The sequence below is a fragment of the Callorhinchus milii genome, unplaced genomic scaffold (assembly GCF_018977255.1).
Source record: "Callorhinchus milii isolate IMCB2004 unplaced genomic scaffold, IMCB_Cmil_1.0 Scaffold5, whole genome shotgun sequence".
Classification (NCBI taxonomy): Eukaryota; Metazoa; Chordata; class Chondrichthyes; order Chimaeriformes; family Callorhinchidae; genus Callorhinchus; species Callorhinchus milii.
Window position 1 is genome coordinate 49,543,769 of NW_024704746.1, and position 20,254 is coordinate 49,564,022.

Sequence of the window (20,254 nt, forward strand, 5' to 3'; positions counted from 1 at the left end):
TCCCAAAGCACTGAACAATCAGGCGTTGGGGCCTGAGCATGGGGGAAGGGGGTTGTTGTAGGGGTGAGGGAAGGCAGAGAGGTGGGAGGGAGACCAAAGGCACTGTCGAAGAGAAAGGTCTTGAGACCGACCTTGAAGGAGGCAAGGGAGGAAGCGATGCAAAGGGACCGTGGGATGGAGTTCCAGAGTGTGGGGGCAGAGAGGCTGAAAGCCTGGCCGCCGATGGTAGGATTGACTGTGTGGACGAAATGCATCAGCCATTTGTGCATAACAATATCCCACAAACAGCCATGGAGTTAGTGACCATTTTTTTATTTGGGGGATTGTTGGCCAGGACACTGGGAGAGAGAAACTCTCTTCTCTTTTTTTGAATAGTGCCCTGGGATCTTTAACATCCATCTTACCAGGCAGACGTGACCTCGGTTTAATGTCTTATCTGAAGGACGGCACATCCGACAATGCTGACGGCATATCTGACAATACCCCCAGTGCTGGAATGTCAGCTTAGACTATGTGACTCCAAGTCCCAATGTGGAGCTTGAACCCACAACTTCCAGACTCATAGGCGAGAGTGCTACCACAATTATGGTGAAGAGCATTGAGATTTGACAGAGGCCTCCCGCTCGTCCCTCGTCCCCTCCGCTCCACTGTTAGCGGGGATGCTTTCAGTCATACATCACAAAGCTTTGGAACTTTTTACCTCAAACCCTTCGCCTTCCCCTCTTTTAGATCACCACTAAAGACCTTCCTCTTCGATCGTGCTTATGGTCACCTGCTCCTGGCTCAGCGTCAGACTCTGCCTCTACTCCAAGATGCTATGTATATAATTATATTTAAATATAAATGCAAGTTGTTCTTGTTGAAATTTAAGATGCATTTTAAGACAAAATCTTCTCATGATTTGCGCACAGTTCACAACGGATTAGAAAGAAATGCTGAGGCAGTGCATTCTAGCCCAAATCTCTCCCAACAGAGAAGAGTGTGACTGGAAAAGTGAGCGTTGGCATGAATTGAATTCAGGAGAGTTTGAATGCTGCTGCAGGCCTGATCAACACAAGAGTGTCATTCACTATGTAATTACCTCCCACTGATCCATTGTCAAAAGGCAAATGTTTCAGAATGTCTTTCATTCTCTTGTTTTCCCTCTGATGAGGTACCTCCCCTCTCTCTGGAGACTGTTATTAATACCTTGCATATAAAGCCCTTCATGCCCTAGCACCTCCCTACCTCTCTGAGCTGTTTGTACCCCACGCCTCTGCTCGTCCCCTTCACTCAGCTAACACACCACGGCCATGGTGCCTCCACACCACTGTCATTACTGTGTCTTCAGCCATTATGCTCCTAACTTCAGGAACTCCGTATTCCTCTCCCTCTTATTCTGTCTCTAAATCCTATTTGACATCTATGGTCACCTTCCCCTCCTCCCTAGCTCAGACCCCAATCCCACCACTGAGCGGAGCACCCACTCGTCCCACAACTGTGTATAAATGCAAGTTGTTTTTGTTGTTCAAGCATCCAGTCAATTCACTGACTTTGCATCAACTTCTGTTCATGACTTGTCTCTTCTGTTTCTCGGGGGTGAACTGGCTCCACGGTGATGTACTTGGGAACACTTGACCTCTGTGGTGGTCTCAGTTGTTGGTGTCTGAGTCACTGCTGAAGACAGCACAGCCTGGCTCATCAGCAGGACCGGAAGGACAGTCCAGCCACTGGGAGCAGGGAGTCTTACCACTCAACTCATGTTAACCCTTCAAGCCAAAGCAGTGGTAAAGCTTGTCAGATAATAATATCAGCTATGTGGTTTTACCTGGTTAGACGCCAGCAGTTACCCCAACACACACTCTGGGATTCTCAAGCCTCGACTCTCTTGCCACCTGCACCGAATACTTTTCAGAATTAGGTAAGCAGGTTACATCCCTCCAGGGAGAGAGTGCGCACTCCATTTCCAGACACAAGGACAATTCTGTGTTTCAGTGGCATACATATGTGGAACTCTCAGTCTGGTTTGGATGCTCTGAAGCATGGAAATGTTTTTTGTATATGTCAGACACCCGGGTGACCAAACAGAAAAACCCCTCTCTTCACTCACCACCCACTTCACACCCACTCCTCCATCTTTTCAGAATACAAGAATCAGTTGTTATTACACTCCACCTCTGATTGTGTTTCAACCCGCACAGTCTTACAGTTCATACTGACACTCCATGAAGACCCATGTACCAAATGCAATGATTATTATTATTCTCACTAACAACCCTTGATACAGTGCCTTTCGCGTTGGAAGGACATCCCAAAGCGCTTTGCACGATTCACTGTGTGTTTGCTATTATATTTACAGAATATACCACATGTTGATATTTCTGCTCTCTCGTCTCGTCATCTGCATTTAGCTCTGACAGAGATTGGTTGTACCAATCGCATACAGTATTCAACATAGCACAAGAGAGAGAGAGGGAAAAAATCAATTTCATATTGTTGATTAAAATCCACCATGAGACCTGCTGCCCCTCTCCATCAAACTACTTTTCTCTACATCAATAATAAATGAGGCTCAGGGGCTACGGCAGATTGTCTGCTGTTGTCTCGGGAGGCTTGCCTTTCTTTCAGTTTTTCCATCAATTTCCTTACTAGGACTAACTCTGCCCCCGAGATCCCTGGGCTCTGAGCCTCCACACCCTCCTCCCCAGTCTGAACAAACACCTGAGACAGATAGTCACCAAGGGCTGGAGCAGACCACACCCCACATACATGTGCACAAAGATCTGTCTCCAGGTAATTAACAATGATCAACAACCCCTTCCTTACACAGAGCATTTCACACAGGTCGGACGTCTTGGAGTGATTCACAGAAACTGAGCGGGGAAAACTTGACAGAAGGCAGCATCAAAGTGATTAGAATTTGTTTTTAAATGGGGTTTCAAAGCAGGGAGGTGGAGGGATTATGGGTGAGTATCATAGAGTTGAAAACAGAGAAAAGTGCTTGAAAGCTTGCTTCCTGAATCATGGAGCGGAGTGAATGAAACAGGCTGGAGCGGGCGAAGGAAGGAGTGGTCGGGACTGGAAATAGGTCAAAAAAGACCGTGGAGGGATTTGAATTCTAATAATAATAATAATCCTTGCATTTGGTGTAGAACCTTTCAGGTCAGGAGGGTGTCATAAAGTGCTTCATGTGAAGTGGAGTGACTGTGTTTACAGGCGAACACAGTAGCACAATTTATGCATAGCAACAACCCATTGACTAATATTTATTTGGGGAATTCTCGGCCAGCACACTGGGAGAAACTCCCTTCTCTTTTCCCATAGTTCCATGGGATCTTCAATGGCCACCTGAACAAGCAGAAAGGATCTTGGTTTAAGGTCTTGTCGAAAGGATGGTACCTCAGATGAAGCAGCGATTCCCCCCAGCACTGTAACGGAGTGTCTGCCTATGCTATATGCTGTAGTTCCAACATGGGGCTTTAACAGGCTGACACCAGTAATAATAATAATAATCCTTGCATTTGATATAGCGCTTGCTTTTCACGTCGGGAGGACGTCCCAAAGCGCTTCACAGAATAGACTGTAAAGTGAATTGACTGTATATTTGTGGGCGAACACGGCAGCCAATTGCGCACAGCAATGTCCCACAAACAGTCGTAGATTGAAAATGACCAATTTATTATTGTTTTTGGTTTGGGAGGGATTATTATTAGGCGTGTGGAGTAAGGAAACTTGCCCAAGGTTTCGCCCTGCCTGGAATTGAACTCAGGTCTCTCGCTTGCAAAGCGAGGGCTCTAACCACTGAGCTCCAGTACTCCAGCTATGGCCTGAGCAGACACTATATAACTCGAGTACATCTGGACATCTGAACCCAAATTATTTGGTAACATCGCCCAGCATCCTGTTTGTTTTATTTATTGCTGCCCAGCTTTGTTTTGACATAGGGAATGAGTCACCTAATCCCAGATATTTCAGCTTCCTCTGTTGCACTGGTGTTTGAGGTGAGGTCTGTTTGAACAGCTGATGTGGAGGCTCTGCAGAATTGTACAGATGAGAGAGAGAGGTGAGATTAATAAAAATGCCATTTAGAAAGTCAAACAGTACAACCACCAAGGGCTCATGCCCTCGTCATTTGCACAATATCGCTAAGTTTCTATTCAGAATTAATCCTCGACTCCGCCACCTACATCAAACTCTGCATGCCCATCACCCCAGTCCTCGCCAAGCTCCGTTGGCTAACGCTCACCTGAACAGGCAGACGGGACCTCATCTGAAAGACAGCACCTCTGGCAATGCAACCCATCCCCCAAGCAATGCATTGGAGTGTCAGATCAGACTATCAGTGGGATTTGAATCCACAAACTTCTGTATTAGAGGTGCATTATTAGAGGCACTGTCCTTCAGCGGCAATGCTGATGTCCTTTGGAAGAGATTTTTAATGTCCACCTGAACAGACAGAGGCCAACAACCCCCAGATAAAATTGGTTGTTCACTTCATAGCTGTTATGGGACATTGCTTTGGGCAAGCTGGGCATTCAGACCAGTTTCGCAGCTGTCCAATAGAATATTCAGTCACTACACTTGATAGTAAAATCCTGTGAAGTGCTTTGAGATATTTAGATGTGATAAAGTGCATTAGCAAATGCAAGAATGACAATAATAATCATAATTATCCTTGCATATGGATAATGTATTTCATGTCAGAAGGACGTTTCAAGGTGCTTCACAGGATTTACTGTGCAGTGTAGTGACTGTGTATTGTATAAATGAACATGGCAACCAAATTGCCACAGCAATATCCCACAAACAGTCACAAATTGAATGACTAATTTTATCTTGGGCGATTGCTGGGAGAGAGAAACTCTCCTCTCCTTTTGAGAAGTGCAAAGAGATCTTTAATGTCCACCTGAACAGGCACAGATGGGGACCTCAGTGTAACATCTCATCCGAAGAACAACATCTCCCAACAGTGCAGAGCTCCCCCTGAACTGTACTGCAGTGTCATCTTAAATTATATGACAACGTGGGGCTTCAAAGCAGAAACTTCTGACTGAGAGGGGAAAGTTCTCCTGACTGAGCCAGGTTGACACATTAGCACTGTCTTTCCCTTTGAAATGTGAATAGGATTGGCCTGCCAGGCTCAGATTGGGCTGTAAATTTGGTTTGAGGTCTCTAAGCGTGTATATTGTATGAAACTGCTGGAGGCAATTGCTGTATAGTCATAGAAAGCGTTAAATAGTTAGTGATCCGGTGAAAACTGATTATTTTCTTCAGTTACAGATGCTCTGGGTAATTACAGCTGTGCCTTGTGTTATATAATGAGATCATTTTGTGGTTTCCTCACTATAATTAAATGTGATGGAGCTTTCCCCCCAGGATCGTGCTTCACCATGCGTGTGGGTTTGATACTTTACGGTATGCATTTGTATTTATTTGACTGTAATTGGTACTAACTGGACAGTCACGCCTGCAGAAACTCATAGAGAGTCAAGCGTGGAAGGACTGTGGTTGTGTGCTCGCCTCAGTGACATGGGAAACACAGTGGGTCAGGGCTGCAGCCACATGGATTTCATCTCCAGAAATGAGAGCAATGTATTGCGTTCGCCTGCTGGTGACAGTGAGGGGGAGGGGGGAGTTTGAGGCATTTCTGCAAAGAGTTAATGCAAAACCTGCCTGAAAGTGGGAGCTCCTCAGCAATACAAATGACTGAACTGCAAAAGTTTCAAAAAGTAATCAAAAAGGCCAATGGAATGTTGGACTTTATCCCAAATGGGGCTTTAATACAAAGTTGAGGAAATTAATCTTCAACTTTTATAGAGCCTTGGTCGGACCCCATCTGGAATACTGCACTGAGTTTTGGGCAACACACCTCAGGAAAGATATATTGAGCCTGGAGAGGGGACAACTCAGATTCACCAGAATGACACCAGAGCTTAAAGGGTTAAATTATGAGGACAGTTTGCATCAATGTGGCTTGTATTCCCTTGAGTTTAGAGTTCAAGATCCTGGTCCTCACATACAAAGCCCTCCATGGCCTCGCCCCACCCTATCTCTGCGACCTCCTAACCCCTACCAACCCATCCAATCCCTCCGCTCAGCCGGCTCTGGCCTGCTCCACGTCCCCCGACCCACCCGCCCCACCATTGGAGGGAGAGCCTTCAGCCACTCTGCCCTAACCTCTGGAATTCCATCCCCCAGTCACTCCGCCTCGCTCCCTCCTTAGCCTCCTTCAAGTCCCGCATCAAGAACCTCCTCTTCGACCATGCCATCGGTCACCCTCTTCCCCTCCCCTCTCTTCTCCCCCCCTGACCCCAGCTCGGGTCTGAGATGCTGTACACTGTCCAGCACCTTGGGATGTCTTCCCCACGTGAAAGGTGCTATACAAATGTAATCTTATTGTTGTTGTTGTATATTAAATGCAAGGATTAATATTATTATATTTTACAGGACCTCGGTTATATTGTGGAGTCCTGTAGCTCAGTGGTTAGAGCACTCGCTTTGCAAGCGAGAGACCTGAGTTCAATTCAGGCAGCGGGAAACCTTGGGCAAGTTTCCTTACTCCACACAGAGCCTAATAATAGCCCCTCCGAAACCAAAAACAATAATAAAAATTGGTCATTTTCAATCTACGACTATTTGTGGGACATTGCTGTGCGCAATTGGCTGCCGCGTTCGCCCACAAATATAGTCAATTCACTTTACAGTGTGTTCTGTGAAGCGCTTTGGGACTTCCTCCCGACGTGAAAAGCGCTATATCAAATGCAAGGATTATTATTATTGTAATATTTTAGTGTTATTCTCCCATCTGTATTCCTGGGCACTCTTTGTGTGAGCTAGGCCTATGTTTTTAATCTATAAATTGAATGGTCAGACCCCCTGTTAACCACCAAGTGGGAATCAGGATTTGGAGCTGTGCTCTTTGCCGCTCGTGTATTGCTGAATCCCGTCTCTGAGGTCAGCACAGATCCTTCAATCATTTTTTGAATGCCTGATGCTCTGTCAAGTAAGGTGGGGGGAGGCACTACCAGTATACGTTTCAAGAAGAAAGTAGACATGAAGGATAGAGGTTTGAGAGGATGGGCAGTGGCATTGAATAGGCAGTTTGCCTTGAATGATGGTGCAGACTTATAAATGCCTATGGTCCTCTATTCATTGTTTAAAGAGCAGCAGATGTGACTGAGAAGAAGAAGTGGAGCAGCCTCCACCAGCAGGACTGGGATAGAAGATGGATACGACCATTGGGTGATCCATTCCTCTGTGCTCTGCAGGTACGTCTCATCACCAGCCTTTATATTATTAACTGCACTAAATTTTCATGTTACTAAGTGCCTTAGCTGTGGGCAGTATTAAAATTCAGCTCTGCTAATGTTCTATGTTCTTTTCCTTATAAATTGAATCTCGGTGAATCAAGTTTTACTGAGTCAGGAGAATGCCCATTATATTACTGTCTGCTCCCATTGTCTTTGTAGATAAAACTCTATCGCACCTTGTTCAACATGTTTTGTTTCACCCACAGAATAGCAGTCAATCCATTTTACAATGTATCATTGTTGTAAGAGGGAACGAGCTGGGATGAGAATGGGTGGCTCTTCGGGAGAGCGAACCCTGACGTGGTGTAATGGCCTGCTCTCCGTTTGTTCCTTGAGACCTCGAAAATCTGTGAAGCTGTGATCTCAGAAAGTCTGGTCTCATTCTCCATGGCTGTTTGTGGGAAATTAGCTGCCGTGTTCACCATGAAACACAGTCATTGCACTTTACAGCATGTCCTATGAAGCGCTTTGAGACAATAATAATATATTCATATTTATTGTTATATGAATTATTACTATTGAGATGGTCACCCCATGTGAAAGGTGTTGTACCAAATGATTTTATATAATTATACAATGCAATTAAATGTATAATTATATAATAAAATAAATTATGTAATTGATGATATAATTGGGATATGGGGTAAAGGCAGGTATTTGGAGTTGAGGTACATATCAGCCATGATCCTTTCAATAAAAGGGCTGGATAGGCTCGAGGGACTGAATGGCCAACTCCTGTTGCTATGTTCCTATTGTAACTAATTCCCTTCTTCAAGACTTTCCTTTGCTCACCTTCTCTCCTCCACTTGCCCTCAGCCCCTCCCTGATCCCAATCCGCAGCTCTGGTGCAAACCCCTCATTGCCCAGCGCCTTGCAATGTCCTCCCAATGTGAAAGGTACTTTATAAATATAATTTGTTGTTGTTATATAGTATACTGTATAATTGAATAAAATTATTATATGCTTTGCATCAGTGAAAAGGCTTGAATGTGGTTCCACTATTTCAGAGCTTGCTCGCTCAGCAAACAGTCCCTTCTCCCCAAGTGAGTTAAAAGCATCTGAGGTGCTGTGAGGTTCAAGACGTTAGCCCCTGCATTCCTTATCCACTCTGAAAGTGATTTCCTGCCGCTATTTAATATTATAAGAATAATCATCCTCACATTTGATATAGCGTGGATAATGTCACAGCACTGTATATGCAATTGTTGTCAAGCAGAGCTCTTGCCCTGTGTCCATGCACTCACAGAATGTTTCGTACAGAGTCATATCATATTTAAGATGTATAAATAGCAGGTCTGAAAACGTTACATTATTAGGACAGGTTGCATAAACTTGGGGAGAGATAGAAGGGGGAGAGAGAGGTGGGAGAATGAGAGCGGGGGAGAGAGGGGGGAAGAGAAGGGGTAGAGAAGAAGGGGGAGAGAGGAGGAGGGAGGTGGAGAGAGGAGGAGGGAGGTGGAGAGAGGTGAAGAAAGGGGGAGACAGAGAGGGGGAGAGAGGGGGGGAAGAGAGAGAGAAGGGGAGAGAGAGGGTGCCGGGGGGAAGGGGGGAGAGTGGAGGTGCACGTTCACCAGGAGGGAGGGATGGAATGGAAGTTGGAATGTTGGAAATGGTCGGGTGCTGCATAAAATCACCCACTGGACCTCTGGCAGCCCACATGATGCCCATTGGACCACGCTGGGTTAGGACATCAAAAGATATGGAGCAAATGTAGGTAAATGGAGTTTTGTTTAAAAAGAAACAGCTCTGCCTCTCACAACCCCATGACCGCATCTCCCCACCCCTAGTGTTGTGGGGGTGTTGTGGGAGGGGGAGTGGGGGTGAGGGTCCTAGTCCATTTCTGTGAGACTATTTCATCCTTCCTACATATGGAAATCCCAGAGATAGATTGTTGAATGGAATGTGTAGGCTCTCCCTGGAGGGACACATCCTGCTTACCTAATTACAGGAAGTATTAAGTGCAGTTTGGCAAGAGACAAGGCCTGGGGACCCCAGAGTGTGTGTTGGAGTACTGCTGGAGTCTAACCAGCTAAAACTGCACAGCTTGATATCAATAACAACAACAAATTCCATTTGTTTAGCGCCTTTCACATTGGAAGGGCATCCCAAGACGCTGGCTAGTTAAGGATTTGCATCCCAGTTGGAATCAAGAGAGGTGGAGGGTAGAGGGTTGAAAGTGTGGCCAATGGTATGGTCAAAGAGGAATTCGAGCCTTGAAAGAGGCAAGAGAGGGGGGCGAAGTTCTCCTGCTGCTTGTCCAGCTAGGACTATCCTAATGTCAGCACACAGTGTTCTGATGAAACAAGACCCAAATTAAACAGCAAGCTTGTCCTTTCTGAACAACAAATAAACTCTGACCCTCACACAGCTTGATTTCCATAATTGCCTCCCAGAATTGATGTGAAATCTGCTGGGGGGCGGACAGCCATTTGCCAGGACAGAAAGCAATTTGCAAGCTGTCTCTCCGAACCCTTACGCCACACCCCATGTCGTTGCCAAGATGCACACTACACTAAAAGTTACAGCTACTGGAAGGGACAGAAATGAGCTCCTCAACAATAGCCAGCTGAAACTACACAATTTACCATTTCTGGCCGACAATCCCCCAAATAAAATTAGACAGCTCCATGGCTGTCTGTGGAATATTGCTGTGCAAAAAAGTGGCTGCCGTATTCGCCCACAAAATAATAGTAATCGTTGCATTTGTTATAGCATCCTATCATATCGTTAAGATGTCTCAGAAGTGCTTCACAGGATTTACTGTAAAGTATCGTGACTGCATATTTGTAGGCAAGCCCACAAACAGTCATTAAATATCCAAACAACTGACCAATTTTTATTTGGGGGTTTGTTGGCCAGGACACTAAGAGAAACTCCCTTCTCTTTTTGAATTGTGCCATGAGTTCTTCAACGTCCACCAGAATAGGCACTGACGGGACCTTGGTTTAGTATTTCATCCGAAGAACGTGTCAACTTTGCTCACCTTCAATGCAGCATACCCACAGCACTACATTGTAGGGTTCTTCGATGTAGCACTACATTGTAGGGTTCTTCGATGTAGCACTACATTATAGAGTTCTCCGACAATGCAGCATACCCACAACACTACATTGTAGGCTCAGCTTAGACCATGTTAGTTCAAATCCTGATGTGGGATTTGAACCCACAACCTTCTGACTCAGAGGTGAGTCTGCCTGACACACAGTCACAATTTTCAGTATGGAGTCCTGTAGCTCAGTGGTTAGAGCACTCGCCTTGCAAGCGAGACACCTGGGTTCAATTCCAGGCAGGTCAGGGCGAAACCTTGGGCAAGTTTCCTTACTCCACACAGAGCCTAATAATAATCCCTCCAAAACAAAACAATAATAAATTGGTAATTTTTAATCCACGACTGTTTGTGGGACGCTGCTGTGCGCAATTGGCTGCCGCGTTTCGCCCACAAATATACAGTCAATTCACTTTACAGTCTATTCTGTGAAGCGCTTTGAGATGTCGAGAAGACGTGAAAAGCGCTATATCAAATGTAAGGATTATTATTATTATTATATCCTGTGAAAGGCTTTGAGACGCTTCAATGGCATGAAAGGACTGATGGACGGTTACAGTGCTGTGTTTCACAGGGGTAAACTGACTGATGCTCTCCACATCGTTCACTCAGCTCTGCTCCAGTGAGAAGGGTGACTGTAAGAAGAGGAGGAAGAAAAAATGTTCCTTTCAGTGAATGTGAAATGATTATTATGTTGGTTATTATGATACTGATGGTCTGATGAGATTGATGTTCAGTCTGTATTGCAATCTCTTGTCTGACTCCATTGAATATTGGTGTCAACCTTGCTCACCTTCAAATGAGAAGGTTGTAGGTTCAAACTCCATGGTAGTGCTTTCAGTGTTGTGGGTGTGCTGCATCGTTGGAGATGTTAAACTTAATTCTTCATCTGTGCTGTTCAGGTGGACGTTAAAGATCCCACCACGCAATTTGAAAAGAGAAGACAGTTTCTCTCTCACGGTTTCATGGCCGACAATCCCCAGATGAGATCAATCATTCACTTTGTGGCTGTTTGTGGGACATTGTGTGCAAATTGACAATCTCCTACACAATACACAATAAATCCACTTTACACTGTAAATCTTGTGAAGCACTTTGAGAAAACCTCCCAAATGTAAGGCTTATTTTTAAAAAGGATCTAAGTTCAGATCCAGTGTCCTATCACCACCATCCTGAGACATTCACACAACCCGTAACCTTTACCTAGATGATTCACTAGCTTAACAAATGGGATGAAGGGGCTAAGCTTGGTAGAATTTGGCGTTAAATTCCTTAATTGCTGAGCAAGTTGAGGTGTGTTATGATCAAGATTAATACAGTACTACAGAATTGACAAGTAAATCAGTGGACGACTGTTCCCTCTGGTGGATGCTCTGGAACAAAGGGACGTGAGAGCCAGGATGGTGAGATGTGAGATCAGTATGCATCACCATGCATGTCCCGGGAGATTGGACAGACCATCGTTTGTGATGAGATGTTGATGAAGTGAGGCAGATGGTCACTTTGGGAAGTGCGAGGATTTAGGGTGTTGGAAAAACAACAACAACAAATTGCATTTATATAGCACCTTTCACGTTCAGGGGACATCCCAAGGCTCTGGACAATGAAGGGTTTGCACCTAAGCTAAGGGTTGGAACCAAGAGAGGTGGAGGGCAAGGGGGTGAGGCTGCAAAGTTGGCCAAAGGCACGGTCGAAGAGGAATATTGAGATGGCCGTTAAAGGAGTCAAGGGGCGAGACAAAGTGCCTCCTGGATGGCGTTCCAGAGGGTGGGGGGGCAGAAAGGCTGAAGGCCCGACTGCCATGATGGGATGGGCATGGCAGGGACTTGGACCAGGCCAGTGCTTGCCAAGTGGGGGGAGTGGATAGATTGGTAAAGTTATATTATTTTGAAGAGATAGGGCGGGGCAAGACCATAGAAGACTTTAAAAGTGAGGATGAGGAGCTTGAACTCGCCCCCCCATCTCCTTGTGCAAGGATAGGGGTGATCGGCTCATGGAGCTTAGTGAGGGTCCTACAAGGTTCTGAATTATCGGTGGAGCTCGTGGAGGCAAGATTTGGAAAATGGCAGGCAAAATGGATTAAAGATTGTCCCTGATGTAATGAACCGGTGGAACATGCACGAAGCGCTGAATGGTCTCTTCCTGCCCCTGTGATGCTTCCTGGAATGTAGCAGACAAGTTTTATCGTACGTTCTGACCTCTGACATGCAGATCTCTTGTGTCATGTGCAGGACATTGTGTGCAAAAAGAGCTGCCGCATTCATCCACAAAATACACAGTAAATCCACTTTGCACAGTAGCTGTGGTGTGAAGAGCTACAGGAGGTCAGGGAGGGAGAAGTGTCAAAAGTCAAGATGCGGACTGGATAATAGCCTCCTCTTACCAGCATTGCTTTTCTATTGCAAGCACAAAAATGCAATGCAGTCACTTGTGAGCAGGGACTCCAATTTATTGTGTGTCTTGCTGCTCAGTCGAGGGGGGGGGGGTGGGGGGGGCGGTGCGGGGTGGAGGGGGCAGGGGGAGGTGGGCCTATGAATAGAGCAACTTTTTGTCTGAGTGTTCTTATTTATTTTGAAGCACTTCGAACTGCATTTTTGTTTCCTCACGCTGATGTGTTTTCATTGAAGTTTAGCCTTTCGTTGCGGGAGGTTTGCACCGAAGAACTGTGTTCACGTGAGACACAGTGTTTGAAAGAATGGCAGAGCTGCCAGCCTAACTCAATCTCTTACACTCTCGCCTCTGGGTTGTGAGATTGTGGGTCAAGCCACACATCAGGGGCTTTGAGCTCATAATCCTGGCTGACGCTCCAGTGCAGTGCTGAGGGAACGCTGCATTGTCAGAGGTGCACTCCTTCAAATGAGACGTTAAATAGCGATCCTGTCTGTGCCTGTTCTGGTGGACAATAAAGATCCTGAGGCACTGCTCGAAAATAGAAGGGAATTTCTCTTGCTGTCCTGATCAACAATCCGCCAGATAAAATTGGGTGTTCACTTCCTGGCTGTTTGTGGGACTTTCCTGTGCACAAATTGGCTGCCAAAATACACAGTCACTACAGTGTCAGCCTGAACAGTGAGGTGTCAGATCAAGAGAGGCCAAGAGCTGATCAAAAATTACAGTTACACAGAGCCTTTTGCCTCAGTGGAGATGTCTCAAAGTGCTTCACAGGATACACTGTAAAGCAAGGATTATTATTATTATTAATTCGGCAGCCAATTTGCACACAGTAATGTCCCAAAGTGAATGAACAATTTTGTCTGGGGGATTGTTGACCCCGACACCAGGAGAAAGAAACTCCCTTCTCTTTTCCAAAAGCACCACAGGATCTTTAACAATCACCTGAACACAGAAAGACTAGACCTCGGTTTAATGTCTCACCTCCGACAATGCAGGGCTCCCCCAGCACTGCGCTGGAATGTCAACTTAGCCTTTATGGGTTCCATGTCTCGAAATCCTTCTAACTGAGAAGCAAAAGTGCTTCCAATTTAGCCGGGCTGACACACAGGTGTCTGTAAATATGTCTTTATAGACACAAAAGGAGAGGAGAGCTCCTGCTGTGATTCACAATTTGCGAACATGCCAAGTGACGGGAAGAACAATTGGGAAGACAGGCACCTATTACCCAATATCAGCCCCTTTCAACAGTGATGACTCCTAATAACCATTCTCTAAGAAATCACAGTCTGAGACAGTTCTTAATAAGTGGGTAGTGAAACGCTGGTCTTCTTTGCACATGTTAATTGTCCCGTTTGTGCTGAAAGCGATTGTCAAGGTCTTTGCGGCACACATCACGTCCTGGAATTCTTGATTTATCTTTGGAAAAATAATTTGATCAATGAATAAGAGACACGGGTAAGATTGAGCTGAGTGGGCAGTTGCCCTGGAAGGCTTTAAATCGTTTAGCCCACAAAATATACTATCGATTCAATTTACAGTATATTCTGTGAAGCGCTGTGAAGCGTCAAAGACGTTATAAGGCACTAAATCAAATGCAGGATTATTATTATTGAATCGGGTTCCTCCCACAAGAGACAATCTTAAGCCCTCTTTGTGAAGGAAAATTGTACCATTTTTACTCTTGTCCAAAAGCTAGAGGATATAAATGCAAGCTCGCCACTGAGTAATCTAATAGGGACCTTAAACAGAAGCTCCATCTCTGCCTGTTCAGGTGGATGTTAAAGATCCCGCGGCGCTATTGGAAAAGAGAAATGAGTTCCTCTTTCCTGATGTCCTGGCCGACAGATAAAATTAGTCATTCACTCCATGGAAGGGATGTTGTGCCCACATCTAGATGCTGCAATGTTTACCTCAATCATTATTTCTGATAGCTGGCACAAAATATACAGTCAATTCACTTTATAATGTATTCTGTGAAGCGCTTTGGATATCTCGAGAAGAGAGCCCAGCGCAGAATGCAAGGGTAATTGAGTGAGGTGGAACAGGGTGGGAATTCTGTGCAGGAATTTGGTGAGAGTATGAAATAGGTGCAGAGGAGGAAGGAGGTGCATAATTATTAAATAATTAATATAAAAAATGTTTGGGAATGTGGCAGGGCAGCTAAAATATTGTGCGCCATATGGGATCTCCAGGATGTTGCATCTGGCCTGGACAAACAGATGTAGGAAGTACCTCCACTGCTCGAGGAGAAGCTGGTGTCACTTCACAGCATACCTGAGGCTGAAGGGTTCATGGATCGAATGTTTCAGGAGGTGGTCACCCCACAACCACAGTGGGTTCAGAAGGAGAGTGAGTGGGTGACTACCTTGCACGATAGGAAGAGGAGACAAATAGAGCAGAAATCCTCGAAGAGTGTGGTACTCGCAAACCGGTACTCTGTACTGAATACCAGTGAGGGTGCCGACACTTGTGGAAGGGTAGTCCAATGCAAATTGATATACCCGGGGACACAGGGAAGAATGCTAATACAGTTGTCACTGAGGACACAAAGGTCAAAGGGATAGACAGGCGTTTCTGCAACCACAGACGTGAGTCTGGCATGGTGTATTACCTTCACGCAATGGGTACAAAACATTCTACTGGGGGGGAAGGGGAACAGCCAGAAGTTGTGGTCCATGTTGGGAGCCATGACGTTGAGAAAAAAAGGACTGAGACAGTTACAGAAGCTAAGGAGAAAACTAAAGAGCAGGACCTCAAAGGTGGTAATCTTTGGATTACTCCCACTGTAGTATACAAGTGAATATAAGAACAGCAGGATAAAACAATGAATGCAAGGCTGGAGAAATGGTGCAGAAAGGAGGGCTTCAGGTTCATTGGGACCAGTTATGGGGCAGGTGGGACCTGTACAAGGTGGATGGGTTACACCTAAACAGGATTGGGACCAGTGACCTCGCAGGTGCTGTGGGGAAGGGTTTGAAAATGACCAATTTTTTTATTAATGTTTTTGGTTTTGGAGGGATTATTATTAGGCTCTGTGTGGAGTAAGGAAACTTGCCCAAGGTTTCGCCCTGCCTGGAATTGAACTCAGGTCTCTCGCTTGCAAAGCGAGTGCTCTAACCACTGAGTTATAGGACTCCACATGGCAATAACGGAGACTCAGCTTAAACAAGGGAAGGAATGGTAGCTAAATATTCCTGGCTACAATGTATTCAGGATTAGGGAAGGAAAAAAAGGAGGGTAGTGGTGGTAACAGTATTGATCAACGACACTCTTACAGCCCTGGAAAAGGATGATGTGCTAGAGGGTTCAACACAGAATCTATTTGGTTAGAGTTAAGGAGCAGAAAATGGGGAGTTACACTGTTAGGTGTACACTACAGATCACCACCAGTGGGAAGGAAATAGAGGAGGAAATCTGCAAGCAAATTTCAGAAAGATGTAAAACCAATAGAATATGGGAGACTTCAATTATCGTAACATAGACTGGAAAATAACAGTGTAGAGGGCACGGAGGGGGAAGAATTCTTGAAATGTGTACAGATAAACTTTCTTGATCAGTATGTTTCTAGCCCAACGAGGAAGGAAGCAGTGCTGAATCTCGATCTGAAAAATCAAATGGGGCAAGTGGAGCAGGTTTCAGTGGGAGAGCATCTGGATAATAGTGTTCACAATATTATTAGGTTTAGAAAACTTATGGAAAGGGACAAGGAACAATCAAAGGTGAGGACTTATTTCAGTGAATTGAAAAGGGATCTAGCCAAGCTGGACTGGAAAGAAATATTGGTAGGTAAGATGGCTAACGAGCAATGGGAAGCCTTCAAGGAGGAGATAGTTGGGGGACAGAACAAATACATGGGGAAAGGTACGGCATCCAAAGCTCCCTGGATGACTAAGAAAATTGGGGTTAAAATAAAACAGAAAAGGAGGCTCATGGTGGATGTCAGGTCCAAAATACAGAAGATAATCAAAAAGATTATAGAAAGTACTGAAGAGAACTAAAAAAAGAAATAAGAGGGGCAAAGAGATTTTATGAAAAAAGATTAGCGGTAAAATAAAAGGGAACCTTAAAGTATTTTACAAGCATATAAAGAATAAAAGATTAGTCAAAGGTAAGGTGGGGCTGATTAGGGACCAAGGAGGAAATCTTTTTGTGGAGGCAGAGGGCATGGCTGACATACTTTCATCTGTCTCACAAAAGAAGAGGATGTAGTCAATGCCACAGTATTTAGAGATGATAATCTGGGACAAAATAAATTTTCACTTAGAAAAATATGGGTTAATAAAGGACAGCTAAGACAGATTTGTTAAAGGCAAATCATGTCTAACAAACCTGATAAGAGTTTTTTGATCAAGTAGCAGAGAGTGTGGGTGAAGGTAGTGCAGTTGATGTAGTATATATGGATTTTCAAAAGGCTTTTGATAATATGCCACCTAATAGACTTGTTAGAAAAAATGAAGTCCACAGTATTAAAGGGACAGTGGCAGCATGGATACAGAACTGGGTATAGGGAGTACAATTTCCAAGTTTTAAGATGATGCAAAGCTAAGAAAAGCAGTAAACGGCGAGGAGGATAGTAGCAGACTACAGGAGGACATAGATAGATTAATACAATGTGTCAGATTAAATTTAATGCGGAGAAATGTGAAGTGAAGCATTTTGGTAAGAAGAATGAGGAGAGGCAATGTAAGTTAGATGGTTTAATCTTAAAGGGGGTGCAAGAACAGAGAGACCTGGGGGTCCACATAAGCAAATCTTTGAAGGTGGCAGGACAGGTATATAAAGCTGCTAAAAAAGCGTACGGGATTCTGAGCCTTATAAATAGGGGCATAAAGTACAAAGTAAGGAGGTTGTGATGAACCTTTATAAAACACTGGTTAGGCCTCAGCTAGAGCTCTGTGATCAGTTCTGGGCACCACACTTTCGGAAGAAGGTCAAGGCATTGGAGAGAGGGCAAAGGAGATTTACCAGGATGGTACCAGGAGAGATTAGAGAAGCTAGGATTATTCTCCTTGGAGCAGAGAAGGTTAAGGGGAGATTTAATAGAGGTGTTTAAAATTATGTAACCAGAGGAAACAGATTTAAAATAGTTGCCAAAAGAAACAGAGGGGAGATCAGGAGAATTGTTTTCACACAGCGAGTTGTTCGGATCTGGAATGCATTGCCTGGAAGGATGGTGGAAGCCGATTTGATAACTTTCAAGAGAGAAGTAGATAGAAATTTGCAGGGCTATGGGGAGAGAGCAGGGAAGTGGGATTAATATGAACAGCTCTTTCAAAGAGCCGGCATGAACACAATGTGCTGTACAATTCTATGACTCTATCATCTTAACATTGTGATAAGATGCTATGTTAAATGCAAGGATTATTATTGTATCACGAGTGAGGATTATTCTTATCACATGGCTCTCCACTATAGTGGCTCGATAATTCTTTCCCCTTGTTTAATCTCTTCCTCCTTTTACCAAATTTCTCTGACATTGAAGATGACAGAATGAATTGCCTCAGGCGTGTGTTGGAGCAGAGTCAATTTGGAGGGGAGGGAACGTTTAGAAGGCATATGTGGAGGAAGGGGATTAGAAGGGACAGGGAATGAGCAAGGAACTGAGATATAAGAACATAAGAATTAGGAGCAGGAGTAGGCCATTCGGCCCTTCGTGCCTCCTCCTCCGTTCAATAAGATCATGGCTGATCTTCTCGCCTAACTCTGATTACCTGCCCTATCCCCATATCCCCTAATCCCTCTATTTTTCAAGAATCTATCAGTCTCAGTCTTGAAAAGGTTCAAGGACTGAACATCTACAGCCTTCTGGGGTAGTGAATTTGGAGAGGGTTTTATTGGAGGAGCAAACAGCCACTATCCCTCCCGCTATAAGTTGCTCTGTCAGGTTGAAGTCAGTGTAATGTTAAGGGCAGAAAATGACAGCATTTAACAGGCTGAAAGTTCAAGGTTACGGAGTCTGCAGTCTGCTCTCTATTACTCCCCCCAGTGCTTTCACTCCGGCCTGGAGGTTCCTTTGCACGTTGCTCAGGAGCACTGAATGCAGAAACAGAAAAAGAGGCACAAACTCCCTGGGGGGCTTTTGCTCACTGAGGCAGTAAGAACCGTCTGCAACACTGGAAAATAAGATGATTGCAACTTCACAAGTAATGCCGTCACTTTGAGGAGGAAGGATTCAGACAATACACAGCAATGGAACGTCGACAGCTCCAGGCCTTGGTCCAATTTTTTTCTTTACGCAGGTTGATCAACAGGGTTACCAGAAAAAGATGGTTGAGCCCTGGTCATTGGACTCATTTAAAAAGCAGCTCGATGTTGTGATGGGGTGGGGGGGGGAACGGTAGGGTGGGTGTTCTGGAGGGATGAGATCAGATGGGCAAAAGGGTCTTCTTCATCCAGACCAAGCTTGTGCTTATTGTTGCTCCTGTCAGCTCTTCCCAGACCGCCCTCACCCTCTGTCTCTGTCTCTCTCTCTCCTCTCTTATCACCTCCTTCCACCCCCCTCACCCCCCCACCCTTACAAAGGAAGGACTTTGGGGATAATAATTTGTGACCTCACATGATTGCCCAGAAACATGAGGAGGCCATTCTACCCATCAATGTCTTGGGACATCCCCTCGACATGAAAGGCACTGTGTAAATGCAATTTGTTGTTTGTTGTTCTAATAATGGTAATAATAATAATAATCCTTGCATTTGGTATAGGACCTTATCATGTCAGAAAAATGTCTCAAAGCGCTTAACAAGAATTACTGTGAAATGGAGTGACTGTGTATTGGTAGGCAAGTGCGCCAGTACAATTGCGCACAGCAACGTCCCACAAACAGCTGTGAAACAAATGACCAATTTTATTTGGGGGATATTGGCTAGGACACGGGGAGAAATAAACTACCTTCCCTTTTCATATTGTACAATGGGATCTATTAACGTTCAACTGTACAGGCAGATTTAATCAGTTTAATGTCTCATGTAAAAGATAGAACCTCCGACAATTTACTTGGATGATACCAGGTATGAGAGGTTTGACTTGTCCTGGTCTTTGCTCACAGGTCAGACCACTGTGGTATATTTTGAGATTTGTTTTGAACTGAACAAGTGCCTCTGACTCTCACGCCCTCCCCTCGATCAATTCGACTCCCTAAATGTACCTCTTTGATCGTGCTTTCTGTTATCTTCGGAAGGGGCAAGGTGGAGGGATAGAGGAACCGTGTTCCTTAAGTTTTGGGCGTAGTGGCTAAAAGCGTGTCCACCAATGGTGGAACGGAGGGCACAATGGACAAGCAGGACATCTGAGTCAATCGAACGAAGGCAGTGGGTTGAATGTTGGGAAGTAAGCAGGTCGGAAAAGTAGGGAGTTGCCAGGGCATGAAGGGATTTGAAAACTTGTGTGAGGATCTTAAAATTGATCCATTCCGCAATAGGGAGCCAATGGAGCCTGGCAAGGACTGGTATGATGGGGTTATGGAGTTTATTACAGGTGAGTAAGCGGGCGATAGAGGTTTGGATCAGCTGGATGGTGGAACTATCG